The sequence below is a fragment of the Carcharodon carcharias genome, chromosome 15 (assembly GCF_017639515.1).
Source record: "Carcharodon carcharias isolate sCarCar2 chromosome 15, sCarCar2.pri, whole genome shotgun sequence".
Lineage (NCBI taxonomy): Eukaryota > Metazoa > Chordata > Chondrichthyes > Lamniformes > Lamnidae > Carcharodon > Carcharodon carcharias.
In genome coordinates, this window is record NC_054481.1 from 61,127,796 (window position 1) to 61,151,509 (window position 23,714).

The following is a 23,714-nucleotide window of genomic DNA, read 5'->3' on the forward strand; positions in this document are numbered from 1 at the left end:
TCACCGTGTAGCATACCCTCGCTGTAACTCTCTCTGTATAACACACCACCGCTGTAAGATTCTCTGTATAACACACCCTCACTGTAACTCTCTCTGTATAAGACACCCTCACTGTAAATCTCTCTGTATAATACACACTCACTGTAACACTCCCTGTATAAAAAAACCCTCACTGTAACACTACCTGTATAAAACACCCCCACTGTAACACTCGATGTACAAAACAACCTCATTGTAACTTTCCCCGTATAACAGACCCTCACTGTGTCATCTCTGTAAATACACTCTCACTGTAACTCGCTCTGTATAATACGCTCTCACTGTAACACTCCCTTTATAAAACACCCTCACAGTAACACTCCCTGTATAAAAGACCCACACTGTAACACTCCCTGTATATCACACCCTCACTGTAACACTCTCTGTATAACACACCCTCACTGTAACTCACTCTGCATAACACACCCTCACTGTTACTCTCTCTGTATAACACACCCTCATTGTAACTCATTATGTATAACACAACCTCACTGTAATTCTCTCCGTATAACACACACTCGCTGTAACTCTCTCTGTATAACACACCATCACTGTAATTTTCTCTGTATAACTCACCCTTGCTGTAACTCTCTCTGTTTAACGCACCCTCACTGTAACACTCTCTGTAAAACACACCCTCACTGTAGCAATCTCTCTATAACGCACCCTCGCTGTAACTCTCTCTGTATAACACACCCTCACAGCAAATCTCTCTGTATAACACACCCTCACTGTAACACTCTCAGTATAACACACCCTCAGTGTATCTCCCTCTGTATAAAACACCCTCACTGTAACGCTGTCTGTATAACACACCCTTACTCTAACACTCTCTGTATAATGCACTCTAACTGTAACACTCCCTATATAAAACACCCTCACTGTAACACTCCGTGTATAAAACACCCTCACTGCACACTCCCTGTATAACACATACTCACTGTAACACTCTCAGTATAACACAAACTCACTGTAACTCTTCATGTATAACAAACCCTCACTGTAACTCTATCTGTGTAAAACAACCTCACTGTAACTCAGTCTGTATAAGTCACCCTCACTGTTACTCTCTCTCTATAACACACCCTCACTGTAACGCTCACTGTATAACATCCCCTCACTGTAACTCTCTCTGTCTAACACACCCTCACTGTAACACTCTCTGTATAACACATTCTCACGGTAACTCTCTCTGTATAACACACCGTCACTGAAACTCTCTCTGTATAACAGACGTTCACGGTAACACTCTCTGTTTAACGCACCCTCTCTGTAATTCTCTCTGTATAACACACCCTCGCTGTAACTCTCTCTGTATAACACATCCTCACTGTAACACTCTCTGTATAACACACCCTCACTGTATCTCTCTCTGTATAATACACCCTCGCTGTAACACTATCAGTATAACACACCCTCACTCTAATTCTCTCTGTATAACACACCCTCGCTGTAAATCTCTCGGTATAACACACCCTCGCTGTAACACTCTCTGTCTAACACACCCTCGCTGTAACTCTCTCCTTTTGAAGCACCCTCACTGTAAGACTCTTTCTATAACACACCCTCACTGTATCTCTCTCAGTGTTACACACCCTCACTGTAACTCTCTTTGTATAACACACACTCACTGTAACACTCTCTGTATAACACACCCTCACTGTAGCAATCTCTGTATAATGCACCCTCGCTGTAACTCTCTCTGTATAACACCTCCTCAGTGTAACGCTCTCGGTATAATACACACTCACTGTGACACTCCCTGTATAAAACACCCTATCTGTAAGACTACCTGTATAAAACAGGCTCACTGTAACACTGCCTGTATAAAACACCCTCACTGTAACACTACCTGTATAACACACATTCACTGTAACACTCTCTGTATAATACACTCTCACTGTAACTCGCTCTGTATAATACACTCTCACTGTACAACTCCCTGTATAAAACACCCTCACTGTAACACTCCCTGTATAATACAACCTCAGTGACACTCCTTGTATAACACACCCTCACTGTAACTCTCTCTGTATAAACGACCCTCACTGTTACTCTATCTGTATAAAACAACCTCAGTGTAACTCTCTCTGTATAACACACCCTCACTGTAAGAGTCTCAGTGTAACACACCCTCACTGTAACTCTCTCTGTATAACAAACCCTCACTGTAACTCTCTCTGTATAACACACCCTCACTGTAACACTCTCTGTATAACACACCCTCACTGTAACTCTCTCTGTATAACACACCCTCACTGTAACTCTCTCTGTATAACACACCCTCACTGTAACTCTCTCTGTATAACCACACTTAATGTAACTCTCTCTGTATAACAAACTCTCGCTGTAACACTCTCTGTATAACACACCCTCGCTGTAACTCTCTCCTTTTAAAGCAACCTCACTGTAACACTCTTTCTATAACACACCCTCACTGTATCTCTCTCAGTGTTACACACCCTCACTGTAACTCTCTTTGTATAACACACACTCACTGTAGCAAACTCTGTATAATGCACCCTCGCTGTTACTCTCTCTGTATAACACCCCCTCAGTGTAACGCTCTCGGTATAATACACACTCACTGTAACACTCCCTGTTTAAAACACCCTATCTGTAAGACTACCTGTATAAAACAGGCTCACTGTAACACTGCCTGTATAAAACACCCTCACTGTAACACTACCTGTATAACACACCTTCACTGTAACACTCTCTGTATAATACAGTCTCACTGTAACTCGCACTGTATAATACACTCTCACTGTAACGCTCCATGTATAATACAACCTCAGTGACACTCCCTGTATAACAGACCCTCACTGTAACTCTCTCTGTATAAACGACCCTCACTGTAAGAGTCTCAGTGTAACAAACCCTCACTGTAACTCGCTCTGTATAACACACCCTCACTTTAACACTCTCTGTATAAAACACCCTCACTGTAACTCTCTCTGTATAACACACCCTCACTGTAACTCTCTCTGCATAACACACCCTCACTGTAACTCTCTCTGTATAAGCACCCTCACTGTAACTCTCTCTGTATAACACACCCTCTCTGTAACTCGCTCTGTGTAACACACCCTCACTGTAACTCTCTCTGTATAACACACACTCCCTGTAACTCTCATTGTATAACATACACTCACTGTAACACTCTCTGTATAACACACCCTCACTGTAACTCTCTCTGTATAACAAACCCTCACTGTAACTCTCTCTGTATAACACACCATCACTGTAACACTCTCTGTATAACACACCCTCACTGTAACTCTCTCTGTATAACACACCCTCACTGTAACTCTCTCTGTATAACACACCCTCGCTGTAACTCTCACTGTGTAACATACCCTCGCTGTAAGTCTCTCTGTATAACACAGCCTCGCTGTAACATTCTCTGTATAACACACCCTCACTGTAGCACACTCTGTATAACGCACCCTCACTGTAACTCTCTCTGTATAACACTCACTCACTGTAACTCTCTTTGTATACCATACCCTCACTGTAACTCTCTGTATAACACACCCTCACTGTAACATCTCTGTATAATACACCCTCACTGTAACTTTCTCTGTATAACACACGCTCGCTGTAACTCTCTCTGTATAACACATACTCACTGTATCTTTCTCTGTATAACACACCCTCACTGTAAAACTCTCTGTATATCACACCCTCAATGTAATTCTCTCTGTATAAAACACCCTCACTGTAACTCTCTCTGTATAACACACCCTCACTGTAACTCTCTCTGTATAAGACACCCTCACTGTAAATCTCTCTGTATAATACACACTCACTGTAACACTCCCTGTATAAAAAAACCCTCACTGTAACACTACCTGTATAAAACACCCCCACTGTAACACTCGATGTACAAAACAACCTCATTGTAACTTTCCCCGTATAACAGACCCTCACTGTGTCATCTCTGTAAATACACTCTCACTGTAACTCGCTCTGTATAATACGCTCTCACTGTAACACTCCCTTTATAAAACACCCTCACTGTAACACTCCCTGTATAAAAGACCCACACTGTAACACTCCCTGTATATCACACCCTCACTGTAACACTCTCTGTATAACACACCCTCACTGTAACTCACTCTGCATAACACACCCTCACTGTTACTCTCTCTGTATAACACACCCTCATTGTAACTCATTATGTATAACACAACCTCACTGTAATTCTCTCCGTATAACACACACTCGCTGTAACTCTCTCTGTATAACACACCATCACTGTAACACTCTCTGTATAAACACCCTCACAGTAACTCTCTATGTATAAAACACCCTCGCTGTAACACTCTCTGTATAACACACCCTCACTGTAATTTTCTCTGTATAACTCACCCTTGCTGTAACTCTCTCTGTTTAACGCACCCTCACTGTAACACTCTCTGTAAAACACACCCTCACTGTAGCAATCTCTCTATAACGCACCCTCGCTGTAACTCTCTCTGTATAACACACCCTCACAGCAAATCTCTCTGTATAACACACCCTCACTGTAACACTCTCTGTATAACACACCCTCAGTGTATCTCCCTCTGTATAAAACACCCTCACTGTAACGCTGTCTGTATAACACACCCTTACTCTAACACTCTCTGTATAATGCACTCTAACTGTAACACTCCCTATATAAAACACCCTCACTGTAACACTCCGTGTATAAAACACCCTCACTGCACACTCCCTGTATAACACATACTCACTGTAACACTCTCAGTATAACACAAACTCACTGTAACTCTTCATGTATAACAAACCCTCACTGTAACTCTATCTGTGTAAAACAACCTCACTGTAACTCAGTCTGTATAAGTCACCCTCACTGTTACTCTCTCTCTATAACACACCCTCACTGTAACGCTCACTGTATAACATCCCCTCACTGTAACTCTCTCTGTCTAACACACCCTCACTGTAACACTCTCTGTATAACACATTCTCACGGTAACTCTCTCTGTATAACACACCGTCACTGAAACTCTCTCTGTATAACAGACGTTCACGGTAACACTCTCTGTATAATGCACCCTCGCTGTAACTCTCTCTGTATAACACCTCCTCAGTGTAACGCTCTCGGTATAATACACACTCACTGTGACACTCCCTGTATAAAACACCCTATCTGTAAGACTACCTGTATAAAACAGGCTCACTGTAACACTGCCTGTATAAAACACCCTCACTGTAACACTACCTGTATAACACACATTCACTGTAACACTCTCTGTATAATACACTCTCACTGTAACTCGCTCTGTATAATACACTCTCACTGTAACGCTCCATGTATAATACAACCTCAGTGACACTCCCTGTATAACAGACCCTCACTGTAACTCTCTCTGTATAAACGACCCTCACTGTAAGTGTCTCAGTGTAACAAACCCTCACTGTAACTCGCTCTGTATAACACACCCTCACTCTAACACTCTCTGTATAAAACACCCTCACTGTAACTCTCTCTGTATAACACACCCTCACTGTAACTCTCTCTGCATAACACACCCTCACTGTAACTCTCTCTGTATAAGCACCCTCACTGTAACTCTCTCTGTATAACACACCCTCTCTGTAACTCGCTCTGTGTAACACACCCTCACTGTAACTCTCTCTGTATAACACACACTCCCTGTAACTCTCATTGTATAACATACACTCACTGTAACACTCTTTGTATAACACACCCTCACTGTAACTCTGTATAACAAACCCTCACTGTAACTCTCTCTGTATAACACACCATCACTGTAACACTCTCTGTATAACACACCCTCACTGTAACTCTCTCTGTATAACACACCCTCACTGTAACTCTCTCTGTATAACACACCCTCACTGTAACTCTCTCTGTATAAGCACCCTCACTGTAACACTCTCTGTATAACACACCCTCTCTGTAACTCTCTCTGTGTAACACACCCTCACTGTAACTCTCTCTGTATAACACATACCCCCTGTAACTCTCACTGTATAACATACACTCGCTGTAACACTCTCTGTATAACACACCCTCACTGTAACTCTCTCTGTATAACACACCCTCAATGTAACACTCTCTGTATAACATATCCTCTCTGTAACTCACTCTGTATAATAAACACTCACTGTAACACTCCCTGTATAAAACACCCTCACTGTAATACTCGCTGTATAAAACACCCTCACTCTAAAACTCCCTGTATAATAAACCCTCACTGACGCACTCTCTGTAAAACACACCCTCACTGTAAATCTCTCTATATAACAAACCCTCACTGTAACTCTCTCTTATAACACACCCTCACTGTCACTCTCTCTGTATAACACACCCTCGCTGTAACTCTCACTGTGTAACATACCCTCGCTGTAAGTCTCTCTGTATAACACACCCTCGCTGTAACATTCTCTGTATAACACACCCTCACTGTAGCACACTCTGTATAACGCACCCTCACTGTAACTCTCTCTGTATAACACTCACTCACTGTAACTCCCTTTGTATACCATATCCTCACTGTAACTCTCTGTATAACACACCCTCACTGTAACATCTCTGTATAATACACCCTCACTGTAACTTTCTCTGTATAACACACCCTCGCTGTAACTCTCTCTGTATAACACATACTCACTGTATCTTTCTCTGTATAACACACCCTCACTGTAACACTCTCTGTATATCACACCCTCAATGTAATTCTCTCTGTATAAAACACCCTCACTGTAACTCTCTCTGTATAACACACCCTCACTGTAACTCTCTCTGTATAACACACCCTCACTGTAACTCGCTCTGTATAACTCACCCTCACTGTAACTCTCTCTGTATAACACACCCTCACTGTAACTCTCACTGTATAACATACACTCGCTGTAACACTCTCTGTATAACACACCCTCTCTGTAACTCTCTCTGTGTAACACACCCTCACTGTAACTCTCTCTGTATAACACACACTCCCTGTAACTCTCACTGTATAACATACACTCGCCGTAACACTCTCTGTATAACACACCCTCGCTGTAACTCTCTCTGAATAACACACCCTCAATGTAACACTCTCTGTATAACACACCCTCACTGTAACTCTCTCTGTATAACACACACTCCCTGTAACTCTCACTGTATAACATACACTCGCCGTAACACTCTCTGTATAACACACCCTCGCTGTAACTCTCTCTGAATAACACACCCTCAATGTAACACTCTCTGTATAACACACCCTCACTGTAACACTCTCTGTATAACACACCCTCTCTGTAACTCTCTCTGTGTAACACACCCTCACTGTAACTCTCTCTGTATAACACACACTCCCTGTAACTCTCACTGTATAACATACACTCGCTGTAACACTCTCTGTATAACACACCCTCACTGTAACTCTCTCCATATAACACACCCTCAAGGTAACACTCTCTGTATAACACATCCTCACTGTAACTCACTCTGTATAATAAACACTCACTGTAACACACCCTGTATAAAACACCCTCACTGTAATACTCACTGTATAAAACACCCTCACTCTAAAACTCCCTGTATAATAAACCCTCACTGATGCACTTCTCTGTAAAACACACCCTCACTTTAACTCTCTCTATATAACAAACCCTCGCTGTAACTCTCTCTTATAACACACCCTCACTGTCACTCTCTCTGTATAACACACCCTCGCTGTAACTCTCACTGTGTCACATACCCTCACTGTATCTCTCTCTGTATAAAACACTACCTGTATAAAACACCCTCACTGTAACACTCCCTGTATAACACACCCTCACTGTAACACTCTCTGTATAAAACACCCTCACTGTAACTCTCTCTGTATAACACAAACTCACTGTAACTCTATCTGTATAACACACCCTCACTGTAACACTCTGTATAACAAATCCTCACTGTAACTCTCTCTGTATAACACACCCTCACTGTAACACTGTCTGATTAACACACCCTCGTTGTAACGCTAGCTGTATAACACACCCTCACTGTAATTCTCTCTGTACAACACACCATCGCTGAAACTGTCTCTGTATAACACTTCCTCGCTGTAACTCTCTCTGTATAACACACCCTCACTGTAACTCTCTCTGTATAACACACCCTCAACGTAACACTCCCTGTGTAACACACCCTCACTGTAACTCTCTCTGTATAATACACACTCACTGCAACACTCCCTGTACAAAACAACCTCAGTGTAACACTACCTATATAAAACACCCTCACTGTAACACTCCCTGTAAAACACACCCTCACTGTAACACTCTCTGTATAACACACCCTCACTTTAACCCTCTCTCTATGACACAACCTCACTTTAATTCTCTTTGTATAACACCCCCTCGCTGTAACTCTCTCTGTATAACACACCCTCACTGTTACACTCTCTGTATAACACTCCCTCATTGAATCTCTCTCTGTATAACACACCTTCTCTGTAACTCTCTCTGTATAAACACCCTCGCTGTAACTCTCTCTGTATAACAGACTCTCGCTGTAACACTCTCTGTATAACACACGCTCACTGTAGCACTCTCTGTATAACGCACCCTCACTGTAACTCTCTCTGTATAATACACCCTCGCTGTAACTCTCTCTGTATAACACACCCTCGCTGTAAAACTCTCTGTATAACAATCGTTCACTGTAACACTCTCTGTATAACGCACCCTCACTATAACTCTCTTTGTATAACATACCCTCACTGTAACTCTCTGTATAACACACGCTCACTGTAAAACTCTCTGTATAACACGCCCTCACTGTAGCACTCTCTGTATAATGCACCCTCACTATAACTCTCTCCGTATAACGCACCCTCAATGTAACTCTCTCTGTATAATACACAATCACTGTAACACATCCTGTATAAAACACCCTCACTGTAACACTCCCCGTATAACACACCCTCATTGTGTCACTCTCTGTATAATACACTCTGACTGTAATTGCTCGGTATAATACGCTCTCACTGTAACACTCCCTGCATAAAACACCCTCGCTGTAACACTCTCTGTATAACAAGCGCTCACTGTAACACCCTCTGTATAATGCACCCTCACTATAACTCTCTTTTTATAACATACCCTCACTGTAACTCTCTGTATAACAAACCCTCACTGCATTTCTCTCTGTATAACACACCCTCGCTGTAACTCTCTCTGTATAACACACCCTCTCTGTAACTCTCTCTGTGTAACACACCCTCACTGTAACTCTCTCTGTATAACACACACTCCCTGTAACTCTCACTGTATAACATACACTCGCCGTAACACTCTCTGTATAACACACCCTCACTGTAACTCTCTCTGTATAACACACCCTCAATGTAACACTCTCTGTATAACACACCCTCACTGTAACTCTCTCTGTATAACACACCCTCACTGTAACTCTCTCTGTATAAGCACCGTCACTGTAACACTCTCTGTATAACACACCCTCTCTGTAACTCTCTCTGTGTAACACACCCTCACTGTAACTCTCTCTGTATAACACACACTCCCTGTAACTCTCACTGTATAACATACACTCGCTGTAACACTCTCTGTATAACACACCCTCAATGTAACACTCTCTGTATAACACATCCTCACTGTAACTCACTGTATAATAAACACTCACTGTAACACACCCTGTATAAAATACCCTCACTGTAATACTCGCTGTATAAAACACCCTCACTCTAAAACTCCCTGTATAATAAACTCTCACTGATGCTCTCTCTGTAAAACACACCCTCACTCTAACTCTCTCTATATAACAAACCCTCGCTGTAACTCTCTCTTATAACACACCCTCACTGTCACTCTCTCTGTATAACACACCCTCGCTGTAACTCTCACTGTGTCACATACCCTCACTGTATCTCTCTCTGTATAAAACACTACCTGTATAAAACACCCTCACTGTAACACTCCCTGTATAACACACCCTCACTGTAACACTCTCTGTATAAAACACCCTCACTGTAACTCTCTCTGTATAACACAAACTCACTGTAACTCTATCTGTATAACACACCCTCACTGTAACACTCTGTATAACAAACCCTCACTGTAACTCTCTCTGTATAACACACCCTCACTGTAACACTGTCTGATTAACACACCCTCGTTGTAACGCTAGCTGTATAACACGCCCTCACTGTAATTCTCTCTGTACAACACACCATCGCTGAAACTGTCTCTGTATAACACTTCCTCGCTGTAACTCTCTCGGTATAACACATCCTCACTGTAACTCTCTCTGTATAACACACCCTCAACGTAACACTCCCTGTGTAACACACCCTCACTGTAACTCTCTCTGTATAATACACACTCACTGCAACACTCCCTGTACAAAACAACCTCAGTGTAACACTACCTATATAAAACACCCTCACTGTAACACTCCCTGTAAAACACACCCTCACTTTAACCCTCTCTCTATGACACACCCTCACTTTAATTCTCTTTGTATAACACCCCCTCGCTGTAACTCTCTCTGTATAACACACCCTCACTGTTACACTCTCTGTATAACACTCCCTCACTGAATCTCTCTCTGTATAACACACCTTCTCTGTAACTCTCTCTGTATAAACACCCTCGCTGTAACTCTCTCTGTATAACAGACTCTCGCTGTAAAACTCTCTGTATAATACACGCTCACTGTAGCACTCTCTGTATAATGCACCCTCACTGTAACTCTCTCTGTATAATACACCCTCGCTGTAACTCTCTCCGTATAACACACCCTCGCTGTAAAACTCTCTGTATAACAATCGTTCACTGTAACACTCTCTGTATAATGCACCCTCACTATAACTCTCTTTGTATAACATACCCTCACTGTAACTCTCTGTATAACACACGCTCACTGTAAAATTCTCTGTATAACACGCCCTCACTGTAGCACTCTCTGTATAATGCACCCTCACTATAACTCTCTCCGTATAACGCACCCTCAATGTAACTCTCTCTGTATAATACACAATCACTGTAACACATCCTGTATAAAACACCCTCACTGTAAAACTCCCCGTATAACACACCCTCATTGTGTCACTCTCTGTATAATACACTCTGACTGTAATTGCTCGGTATAATACGCTCTCACTGTAACACTCCCTGCATAAAACACCCTCGCTGTAACACTCTCTGTATAACAAACGCTCACTGTAACACCCTCTGTATAATGCACCCTCACTATAACTCTCTTTTTATAACATACCCTCACTGTAACTCTCTGTATAACAAACCCTCACTGCATTTCTCTCTGTATAACACACCCTCGCTGTAACTCTCTCTGTATAACACACCCTCACAGTAACTCTCTCTGTATAACACACCCTCGCTGTAACTCTCTCTGTATAACACACCCTCACTGTAACTCTCTCTGTATAACACACCCTCAATGTAACACTCTCTGTGTAACACAACCTCACTGTAACTCTGTCTGTATAATACACACTCACTGTAACACTCCCTGTATGAAACAACCTCACTGTAACTCTACCTGTATAAAACTCCCTCACTGTAACACTCCCTGTATAACACACCCTCACTGTAACACTCTCTGTATAACACACCCTCACTTTAACTCTCTCTCTATGACACACCCTCACTTTAATTCTCTCTGTATAACACCCCCTTGCTGTAACTCTCTCTGTATAACACACCCTCACTGATACACTCTCTGTATAACACACTCTCACTGAATCTACCTCTGTATAACACACCTTCTCTGTAACTCTCTCTGTATAAACACCCTCGCTGTAACTCTCTCTGTATAACACACTCTCGCTGTAACACTCTCTGTATAACACACCCTCACTGAATCTATCTCTGTATAACGCACCCTCACTGTAACTCTCTCTGTATAACACACACTCACTGTAACTCTCTCTGTATAACACACCTTCGCTACAAATCTCTCTGGATAAAACACCCTCGCTGTAACACTCTCTGTATAACAAACGCTCACTGTAACACTCTCTGTATAACGCACCCTCACTATAACTCTCTTTGTATAACACACCCTCACTGTATCTCTCTCTGTATAATACACCCTCGCTGTAACACTATCAGTATAACACACCCTCACTCTAATTCTCTCTGTATAACACACCCTCGCTGTAAATCTCTCGGTATAACACACCCTCGCTGTAACACTCTCTGTCTAACACACCCTCGCTGTAACTCTCTCCTTTTGAAGCACCCTCACTGTAAGACTCTTTCTATAACACACCCTCACTGTATCTCTCTCAGTGTTACACACCCTCACTGTAACTCTCTTTGTATAACACACACTCACTGTAACACTCTCTGTATAACACACCCTCACTGTAGCAATCTCTGTATAATGCACCCTCGCTGTAACTCTCTCTGTATAACACCTCCTCAGTGTAACGCTCTCGGTATAATACACACTCACTGTGACACTCCCTGTATAAAACACCCTATCTGTAAGACTACCTGTATAAAACAGGCTCACTGTAACACTGCCTGTATAAAACACCCTCACTGTAACACTACCTGTATAACACACATTCACTGTAACACTCTCTGTATAATACACTCTCACTGTAACTCGCTCTGTATAATACACTCTCACTGTACAACTCCCTGTATAAAACACCCTCACTGTAACACTCCCTGTATAATACAACCTCAGTGACACTCCTTGTATAACACACCCTCACTGTAACTCTCTCTGTATAAACGACCCTCACTGTTACTCTATCTGTATAAAACAACCTCAGTGTAACTCTCTCTGTATAACACACCCTCACTGTAAGAGTCTCAGTGTAACACACCCTCACTGTAACTCTCTCTGTATAACAAACCCTCACTGTAACTCTCTCTGTATAACACACCCTCACTGTAACACTCTCTGTATAACACACCCTCACTGTAACTCTCTCTGTATAACACACCCTCACTGTAACTCTCTCTGTATAACACACCCTCACTGTAACTCTCTCTGTATAACCACACTTAATGTAACTCTCTCTGTATAACAAACTCTCGCTGTAACACTCTCTGTATAACACACCCTCGCTGTAACTCTCTCCTTTTAAAGCAACCTCACTGTAACACTCTTTCTATAACACACCCTCACTGTATCTCTCTCAGTGTTACACACCCTCACTGTAACTCTCTTTGTATAACACACACTCACTGTAGCAAACTCTGTATAATGCACCCTCGCTGTTACTCTCTCTGTATAACACCCCCTCAGTGTAACGCTCTCGGTATAATACACACTCACTGTAACACTCCCTGTTTAAAACACCCTATCTGTAAGACTACCTGTATAAAACAGGCTCACTGTAACACTGCCTGTATAAAACACCCTCACTGTAACACTACCTGTATAACACACCTTCACTGTAACACTCTCTGTATAATACAGTCTCACTGTAACTCGCACTGTATAATACACTCTCACTGTAACGCTCCATGTATAATACAACCTCAGTGACACTCCCTGTATAACAGACCCTCACTGTAACTCTCTCTGTATAAACGACCCTCACTGTAAGAGTCTCAGTGTAACAAACCCTCACTGTAACTCGCTCTGTATAACACACCCTCACTTTAACACTCTCTGTATAAAACACCCTCACTGTAACTCTCTCTGTATAACACACCCTCACTGTAACTCTCTCTGCATAACACACCCTCACTGTAACTCTCTCTGTATAAGCACCCTCACTGTAACTCTCTCTGTATAACACACCCTCTCTGTAACTCGCTCTGTGTAACACACCCTCACTGTAACTCTCTCTGTATAACACACACTCCCTGTAACTCTCATTGTATAACATACACTCACTGTAACACTCTCTGTATAACACACCCTCACTGTAACTCTCTCTGTATAACAAACCCTCACTGTAACTCTCTCTGTATAACACACCATCACTGTAACACTCTCTGTATAACACACCCTCACTGTAACTCTCTCTGTATAACACACCCTCACTGTAACTCTCTCTGTATAACACACCCTCGCTGTAACTCTCACTGTGTAACATACCCTCGCTGTAAGTCTCTCTGTATAACACAGCCTCGCTGTAACATTCTCTGTATAACACACCCTCACTGTAGCACACTCTGTATAACGCACCCTCACTGTAACTCTCTCTGTATAACACTCACTCACTGTAACTCTCTTTGTATACCATACCCTCACTGTAACTCTCTGTATAACACACCCTCACTGTAACATCTCTGTATAATACACCCTCACTGTAACTTTCTCTGTATAACACACGCTCGCTGTAACTCTCTCTGTATAACACATACTCACTGTATCTTTCTCTGTATAACACACCCTCACTGTAAAACTCTCTGTATATCACACCCTCAATGTAATTCTCTCTGTATAAAACACCCTCACTGTAACTCTCTCTGTATAACACACCCTCACTGTAACTCTCTCTGTATAAGACACCCTCACTGTAAATCTCTCTGTATAATACACACTCACTGTAACACTCCCTGTATAAAAAAACCCTCACTGTAACACTACCTGTATAAAACACCCCCACTGTAACACTCGATGTACAAAACAACCTCATTGTAACTTTCCCCGTATAACAGACCCTCACTGTGTCATCTCTGTAAATACACTCTCACTGTAACTCGCTCTGTATAATACGCTCTCACTGTAACACTCCCTTTATAAAACACCCTCACTGTAACACTCCCTGTATAAAAGACCCACACTGTAACACTCCCTGTATATCACACCCTCACTGTAACACTCTCTGTATAACACACCCTCACTGTAACTCACTCTGCATAACACACCCTCACTGTTACTCTCTCTGTATAACACACCCTCATTGTAACTCATTATGTATAACACAACCTCACTGTAATTCTCTCCGTATAACACACACTCGCTGTAACTCTCTCTGTATAACACACCATCACTGTAACACTCTCTGTATAAACACCCTCACAGTAACTCTCTATGTATAAAACACCCTCGCTGTAACACTCTCTGTATAACACACCCTCACTGTAATTTTCTCTGTATAACTCACCCTTGCTGTAACTCTCTCTGTTTAACGCACCCTCACTGTAACACTCTCTGTAAAACACACCCTCACTGTAGCAATCTCTCTATAACGCACCCTCGCTGTAACTCTCTCTGTATAACACACCCTCACAGCAAATCTCTCTGTATAACACACCCTCACTGTAACACTCTCTGTATAACACACCCTCAGTGTATCTCCCTCTGTATAAAACACCCTCACTGTAACGCTGTCTGTATAACACACCCTTACTCTAACACTCTCTGTATAATGCACTCTAACTGTAACACTCCCTATATAAAACACCCTCACTGTAACACTCCGTGTATAAAACACCCTCACTGCACACTCCCTGTATAACACATACTCACTGTAACACTCTCAGTATAACACAAACTCACTGTAACTCTTCATGTATAACAAACCCTCACTGTAACTCTATCTGTGTAAAACAACCTCACTGTAACTCAGTCTGTATAAGTCACCCTCACTGTTACTCTCTCTCTATAACACACCCTCACTGTAACGCTCACTGTATAACATCCCCTCACTGTAACTCTCTCTGTCTAACACACCCTCACTGTAACACTCTCTGTATAACACATTCTCACGGTAACTCTCTCTGTATAACACACCGTCACTGAAACTCTCTCTGTATAACAGACGTTCACGGTAACACTCTCTGTATAATGCACCCTCGCTGTAACTCTCTCTGTATAACACCTCCTCAGTGTAACGCTCTCGGTATAATACACACTCACTGTGACACTCCCTGTATAAAACACCCTATCTGTAAGACTACCTGTATAAAACAGGCTCACTGTAACACTGCCTGTATAAAACACCCTCACTGTAACACTACCTGTATAACACACATTCACTGTAACACTCTCTGTATAATACACTCTCACTGTAACTCGCTCTGTATAATACACTCTCACTGTAACGCTCCATGTATAATACAACCTCAGTGACACTCCCTGTATAACAGACCCTCACTGTAACTCTCTCTGTATAAACGACCCTCACTGTAAGTGTCTCAGTGTAACAAACCCTCACTGTAACTCGCTCTGTATAACACACCCTCACTCTAACACTCTCTGTATAAAACACCCTCACTGTAACTCTCTCTGTATAACACACCCTCACTGTAACTCTCTCTGCATAACACACCCTCACTGTAACTCTCTCTGTATAAGCACCCTCACTGTAACTCTCTCTGTATAACACACCCTCTCTGTAACTCGCTCTGTGTAACACACCCTCACTGTAACTCTCTCTGTATAACACACACTCCCTGTAACTCTCATTGTATAACATACACTCACTGTAACACTCTTTGTATAACACACCCTCACTGTAACTCTGTATAACAAACCCTCACTGTAACTCTCTCTGTATAACACACCATCACTGTAACACTCTCTGTATAACACACCCTCACTGTAACTCTCTCTGTATAACACACCCTCACTGTAACTCTCTCTGTATAACACACCCTCACTGTAACTCTCTCTGTATAAGCACCCTCACTGTAACACTCTCTGTATAACACACCCTCTCTGTAACTCTCTCTGTGTAACACACCCTCACTGTAACTCTCTCTGTATAACACATACCCCCTGTAACTCTCACTGTATAACATACACTCGCTGTAACACTCTCTGTATAACACACCCTCACTGTAACTCTCTCTGTATAACACACCCTCAATGTAACACTCTCTGTATAACATATCCTCTCTGTAACTCACTCTGTATAATAAACACTCACTGTAACACTCCCTGTATAAAACACCCTCACTGTAATACTCGCTGTATAAAACACCCTCACTCTAAAACTCCCTGTATAATAAACCCTCACTGACGCACTCTCTGTAAAACACACCCTCACTGTAAATCTCTCTATATAACAAACCCTCACTGTAACTCTCTCTTATAACACACCCTCACTGTCACTCTCTCTGTATAACACACCCTCGCTGTAACTCTCACTGTGTAACATACCCTCGCTGTAAGTCTCTCTGTATAACACACCCTCGCTGTAACATTCTCTGTATAACACACCCTCACTGTAGCACACTCTGTATAACGCACCCTCACTGTAACTCTCTCTGTATAACACTCACTCACTGTAACTCCCTTTGTATACCATATCCTCACTGTAACTCTCTGTATAACACACCCTCACTGTAACATCTCTGTATAATACACCCTCACTGTAACTTTCTCTGTATAACACACCCTCGCTGTAACTCTCTCTGTATAACACATACTCACTGTATCTTTCTCTGTATAACACACCCTCACTGTAACACTCTCTGTATATCACACCCTCAATGTAATTCTCTCTGTATAAAACACCCTCACTGTAACTCTCTCTGTATAACACACCCTCACTGTAACTCTCTCTGTATAACACACCCTCACTGTAACTCGCTCTGTATAACTCACCCTCACTGTAACTCTCTCTGTATAACACACCCTCACTGTAACTCTCACTGTATAACATACACTCGCTGTAACACTCTCTGTATAACACACCCTCTCTGTAACTCTCTCTGTGTAACACACCCTCACTGTAACTCTCTCTGTATAACACACACTCCCTGTAACTCTCACTGTATAACATACACTCGCCGTAACACTCTCTGTATAACACACCCTCGCTGTAACTCTCTCTGAATAACACACCCTCAATGTAACACTCTCTGTATAACACACCCTCACTGTAACTCTCTCTGTATAACACACACTCCCTGTAACTCTCACTGTATAACATACACTCGCCGTAACACTCTCTGTATAACACACCCTCGCTGTAACTCTCTCTGAATAACACACCCTCAATGTAACACTCTCTGTATAACACACCCTCACTGTAACACTCTCTGTATAACACACCCTCTCTGTAACTCTCTCTGTGTAACACACCCTCACTGTAACTCTCTCTGTATAACACACACTCCCTGTAACTCTCACTGTATAACATACACTCGCTGTAACACTCTCTGTATAACACACCCTCACTGTAACTCTCTCCATATAACACACCCTCAAGGTAACACTCTCTGTATAACACATCCTCACTGTAACTCACTCTGTATAATAAACACTCACTGTAACACACCCTGTATAAAACACCCTCACTGTAATACTCACTGTATAAAACACCCTCACTCTAAAACTCCCTGTATAATAAACCCTCACTGATGCACTTCTCTGTAAAACACACCCTCACTTTAACTCTCTCTATATAACAAACCCTCGCTGTAACTCTCTCTTATAACACACCCTCACTGTCACTCTCTCTGTATAACACACCCTCGCTGTAACTCTCACTGTGTCACATACCCTCACTGTATCTCTCTCTGTATAAAACACTACCTGTATAAAACACCCTCACTGTAACACTCCCTGTATAACACACCCTCACTGTAACACTCTCTGTATAAAACACCCTCACTGTAACTCTCTCTGTATAACACAAACTCACTGTAACTCTATCTGTATAACACACCCTCACTGTAACACTCTGTATAACAAATCCTCACTGTAACTCTCTCTGTATAACACACCCTCACTGTAACACTGTCTGATTAACACACCCTCGTTGTAACGCTAGCTGTATAACACACCCTCACTGTAATTCTCTCTGTACAACACACCATCGCTGAAACTGTCTCTGTATAACACTTCCTCGCTGTAACTCTCTCTGTATAACACACCCTCACTGTAACTCTCTCTGTATAACACACCCTCAACGTAACACTCCCTGTGTAACACACCCTCACTGTAACTCTCTCTGTATAATACACACTCACTGCAACACTCCCTGTACAAAACAACCTCAGTGTAACACTACCTATATAAAACACCCTCACTGTAACACTCCCTGTAAAACACACCCTCACTGTAACACTCTCTGTATAACACACCCTCACTTTAACCCTCTCTCTATGACACAACCTCACTTTAATTCTCTTTGTATAACACCCCCTCGCTGTAACTCTCTCTGTATAACACACCCTCACTGTTACACTCTCTGTATAACACTCCCTCATTGAATCTCTCTCTGTATAACACACCTTCTCTGTAACTCTCTCTGTATAAACACCCTCGCTGTAACTCTCTCTGTATAACAGACTCTCGCTGTAACACTCTCTGTATAACACACGCTCACTGTAGCACTCTCTGTATAACGCACCCTCACTGTAACTCTCTCTGTATAATACACCCTCGCTGTAACTCTCTCTGTATAACACACCCTCGCTGTAAAACTCTCTGTATAACAATCGTTCACTGTAACACTCTCTGTATAACGCACCCTCACTATAACTCTCTTTGTATAACATACCCTCACTGTAACTCTCTGTATAACACACGCTCACTGTAAAACTCTCTGTATAACACGCCCTCACTGTAGCACTCTCTGTATAATGCACCCTCACTATAACTCTCTCCGTATAACGCACCCTCAATGTAACTCTCTCTGTATAATACACAATCACTGTAACACATCCTGTATAAAACACCCTCACTGTAACACTCCCCGTATAACACACCCTCATTGTGTCACTCTCTGTATAATACACTCTGACTGTAATTGCTCGGTATAATACGCTCTCACTGTAACACTCCCTGCATAAAACACCCTCGCTGTAACACTCTCTGTATAACAAGCGCTCACTGTAACACCCTCTGTATAATGCACCCTCACTATAACTCTCTTTTTATAACATACCCTCACTGTAACTCTCTGTATAACAAACCCTCACTGCATTTCTCTCTGTATAACACACCCTCGCTGTAACTCTCTCTGTATAACACACCCTCTCTGTAACTCTCTCTGTGTAACACACCCTCACTGTAACTCTCTCTGTATAACACACACTCCCTGTAACTCTCACTGTATAACATACACTCGCCGTAACACTCTCTGTATAACACACCCTCACTGTAACTCTCTCTGTATAACACACCCTCAATGTAACACTCTCTGTATAACACACCCTCACTGTAACTCTCTCTGTATAACACACCCTCACTGTAACTCTCTCTGTATAAGCACCGTCACTGTAACACTCTCTGTATAACACACCCTCTCTGTAACTCTCTCTGTGTAACACACCCTCACTGTAACTCTCTCTGTATAACACACACTCCCTGTAACTCTCACTGTATAACATACACTCGCTGTAACACTCTCTGTATAACACACCCTCAATGTAACACTCTCTGTATAACACATCCTCACTGTAACTCACTGTATAATAAACACTCACTGTAACACACCCTGTATAAAATACCCTCACTGTAATACTCGCTGTATAAAACACCCTCACTCTAAAACTCCCTGTATAATAAACTCTCACTGATGCTCTCTCTGTAAAACACACCCTCACTCTAACTCTCTCTATATAACAAACCCTCGCTGTAACTCTCTCTTATAACACACCCTCACTGTCACTCTCTCTGTATAACACACCCTCGCTGTAACTCTCACTGTGTCACATACCCTCACTGTATCTCTCTCTGTATAAAACACTACCTGTATAAAACACCCTCACTGTAACACTCCCTGTATAACACACCCTCACTGTAACACTCTCTGTATAAAACACCCTCACTGTAACTCTCTCTGTATAACACAAACTCACTGTAACTCTATCTGTATAACACACCCTCACTGTAACACTCTGTATAACAAACCCTCACTGTAACTCTCTCTGTATAACACACCCTCACTGTAACACTGTCTGATTAACACACCCTCGTTGTAACGCTAGCTGTATAACACGCCCTCACTGTAATTCTCTCTGTACAACACACCATCGCTGAAACTGTCTCTGTATAACACTTCCTCGCTGTAACTCTCTCGGTATAACACATCCTCACTGTAACTCTCTCTGTATAACACACCCTCAACGTAACACTCCCTGTGTAACACACCCTCACTGTAACTCTCTCTGTATAATACACACTCACTGCAACACTCCCTGTACAAAACAACCTCAGTGTAACACTACCTATATAAAACACCCTCACTGTAACACTCCCTGTAAAACACACCCTCACTTTAACCCTCTCTCTATGACACACCCTCACTTTAATTCTCTTTGTATAACACCCCCTCGCTGTAACTCTCTCTGTATAACACACCCTCACTGTTACACTCTCTGTATAACACTCCCTCACTGAATCTCTCTCTGTATAACACACCTTCTCTGTAACTCTCTCTGTATAAACACCCTCGCTGTAACTCTCTCTGTATAACAGACTCTCGCTGTAAAACTCTCTGTATAATACACGCTCACTGTAGCACTCTCTGTATAATGCACCCTCACTGTAACTCTCTCTGTATAATACACCCTCGCTGTAACTCTCTCCGTATAACACACCCTCGCTGTAAAACTCTCTGTATAACAATCGTTCACTGTAACACTCTCTGTATAATGCACCCTCACTATAACTCTCTTTGTATAACATACCCTCACTGTAACTCTCTGTATAACACACGCTCACTGTAAAATTCTCTGTATAACACGCCCTCACTGTAGCACTCTCTGTATAATGCACCCTCACTATAACTCTCTCCGTATAACGCACCCTCAATGTAACTCTCTCTGTATAATACACAATCACTGTAACACATCCTGTATAAAACACCCTCACTGTAAAACTCCCCGTATAACACACCCTCATTGTGTCACTCTCTGTATAATACACTCTGACTGTAATTGCTCGGTATAATACGCTCTCACTGTAACACTCCCTGCATAAAACACCCTCGCTGTAACACTCTCTGTATAACAAACGCTCACTGTAACACCCTCTGTATAATGCACCCTCACTATAACTCTCTTTTTATAACATACCCTCACTGTAACTCTCTGTATAACAAACCCTCACTGCATTTCTCTCTGTATAACACACCCTCGCTGTAACTCTCTCTGTATAACACACCCTCACAGTAACTCTCTCTGTATAACACACCCTCGCTGTAACTCTCTCTGTATAACACACCCTCACTGTAACTCTCTCTGTATAACACACCCTCAATGTAACACTCTCTGTGTAACACAACCTCACTGTAACTCTGTCTGTATAATACACACTCACTGTAACACTCCCTGTATGAAACAACCTCACTGTAACTCTACCTGTATAAAACTCCCTCACTGTAACACTCCCTGTATAACACACCCTCACTGTAACACTCTCTGTATAACACACCCTCACTTTAACTCTCTCTCTATGACACACCCTCACTTTAATTCTCTCTGTATAACACCCCCTTGCTGTAACTCTCTCTGTATAACACACCCTCACTGATACACTCTCTGTATAACACACTCTCACTGAATCTACCTCTGTATAACACACCTTCTCTGTAACTCTCTCTGTATAAACACCCTCGCTGTAACTCTCTCTGTATAACACACTCTCGCTGTAACACTCTCTGTATAACACACCCTCACTGAATCTATCTCTGTATAACGCACCCTCACTGTAACTCTCTCTGTATAACACACACTCACTGTAACTCTCTCTGTATAACACACCTTCGCTACAAATCTCTCTGGATAAAACACCCTCGCTGTAACACTCTCTGTATAACAAACGCTCACTGTAACACTCTCTGTATAACGCACCCTCACTATAACTCTCTTTGTATAACATACCCTCACTGTAACTCTCTGTATAACACAACCTCACTGTAATTCTCTCTGTATAACACACCCTCGCTGTAACTCTTTCTGTATAACACACCCTCACTGTAACTCTCTCTGTATAACTCACCCTCTCTGTATCTCTCTCTGTATAACACACCCTCAATGTAACTCTCTCTGTGTAACACAACCTCACTGTAACTCTCTCTGTATAACACACCCTCACCGTAACTCTCTCTGTATAACACACCCTCGCTGTAACACTCTCTGTATAACACACCCTCAATGTAACACTCTCTGTGTAACACAACCTCACTGTCATTCTGTCTGTATAATACACACTCACTGTAACATTCCCTGCATGAAACAACCTCACTGCAACTCTACCTGTTTAAAACTCCCTCAAAGTAACACTCCCTGTATAACACACCCTAACTGTAACCCTCTCTCTATGACACACCCTCACTGTAACTCTATCGGTATAAAACAACCTCACTGTAACTCTCTCTGTATAACACACCCTCACTGTAAGAGTCTCAGTGTAACACACCCTCACTGTAACTCTCTCTGTATAACAAACCCTCACTGTAACTCTCTCTGTATAACACACCCTCACTGTAACACTCTCTGTATAACACACCCTCACTGTAACTCTCTCTGTATAACACACCCTCACTGTAACTCTCTCTGTATAACCACACTTAATGTAACTCGCTCTCTATAACAAACTCTCGCTGTAACACTCTCTGTATAACACACCCTCGCTGTAACTCTCTCCTTTTAAAGCACCCTCACTGTAAGACTCTTTCTATAACACACCCTCACTGTATCTCTCTCAGTGTTACACACCCTCACTGTAACTCTCTTTGTATAACACACACTCACTGTAACACTCTCTGTATAACACACCCTCACTGTAGCAATCTCTGTATAATGCA